The sequence below is a fragment of the Mandrillus leucophaeus genome, unplaced genomic scaffold, assembly GCF_000951045.1.
Source record: "Mandrillus leucophaeus isolate KB7577 unplaced genomic scaffold, Mleu.le_1.0 Scaffold29, whole genome shotgun sequence".
Taxonomy (NCBI): Eukaryota; Metazoa; Chordata; class Mammalia; order Primates; family Cercopithecidae; genus Mandrillus; species Mandrillus leucophaeus.
In genome coordinates, this window is record NW_012103031.1 from 3,904,527 (window position 1) to 3,905,883 (window position 1,357).

Below are 1,357 nucleotides of genomic sequence, written 5' to 3' on the forward strand. Positions count from 1 at the left end.
AGGGGTGTTTCTGGTTCCACCCCTTCCTGCGGCACCACCTCCCTTTTGATATTGCTGAATTCCAACCTCCCTGGGGCCGAACCTGGAGGTCCTGTTTCCTACGGACTTGGCTGTTGTAGTCCTGGAGCATTTGAATGCACACGGCAGACACTCAGATTGGCACAGAATTCTTTGTGAAATATGAGTGCCATAGACCGTAACAGATAGCTTCATGCACACTATGCATTTTATTGGTTTGTTTGGAAAATGCGGGCCACTAAATTATTAATAGGTTTATTTCAAATAGTTTGGAAATTGTTGTACTTTTGAAAACATGCAGTTCCTGTATATTTTTAGATGAGAGTTATAGCTGTTATATATACATAAAGATAACTTTATTTTCATTTTAAGAGAGAATCCTTTTTATCCTAAATCGTTTATTATCTTTAAATTGTTTTCTGTATTATTACATGTACCTCTGGGGCGAGTACACTTTTTATCTATGATACTTACATAATAATCTCTTCTATTTATAGCTATTGGTAGTTCCCCTAAGTTCTCATCACAGAATTTTTTATTTGCTGTTTAGACTTATGACTGAATTGTCAGAATTCAGTTGTGATTTTTAACATGTCTTAGATATATATATTAACATGTCTAATATAGACTATATATTTTATTGGTTTATTTTGATAAAGATGGGCATAGAATTATTACTACATTTGTTTAAAATATTTTGAAAATACTGGTATTTTTGAATAGGCATTGTTCCTATAAAGTTGTGAGATGGGTGTTATAGCTGACATAGATACATAAACACAATTTTGTTTTCCTTTTTAAGAGAGAATTCTTTTTATGCTAAATCTTTTATCTTTAAATCTTTGTATCTATTATTACTTGCGCTGCTAAACGGAGCCTTCTTTTTATCTATGATACTTAATAGATGTATTACACTTATAGCTACATGATAGTTCCCCTAAATTCTTGTAGAAGTAAATTTTTATTTGATATTTAGTGTATGTTTGAAATGTGAGAATTCAGATGTAATTTTTTACCTTGTATTGGCATGTTTGTATGTTACTTTAAAGAGGATGTGTGTTCTAAAGGAGGACATGGGCCGTGCGTTTTCAAGAGAACAGTGCAGTGCGTCTCTTGGGGAAACGTAATAAAGATGAACTTTTCTCACCTTCACAGCAAGTGTGATCATATTGGTCTGCATTGATTATTTGCTGTCGAGTGACATTTTTCCTTAATGGGATTGTGGTTATTTGAACATATTAATTAGCTCTGGAAGATAATCCTGCATTTGTTTTGTAGAAAAAAACAAGGCTGGGTGCAGTGCTCACACCTACATTCCCAGCACTTTTGGAGGTCATGG

General features: G+C 33.8%; 1 long non-coding RNA gene across 1 annotated transcript in view; it reads left to right on the forward strand.

The window, feature by feature from the left end:
* The window catches only part of LOC105543769, a 7,596-nt gene extending 6,930 nt beyond the window's left edge, over nt 1–666 (forward strand). Inside the window, exon 2 of the long non-coding RNA XR_001006668.1 lies at nt 3–666. This is a non-coding gene — a long non-coding RNA (uncharacterized LOC105543769). The remainder of the gene's footprint in view (nt 1–2) is intronic.
* Nucleotides 667–1,357: the final 691 nt, after the last annotated feature.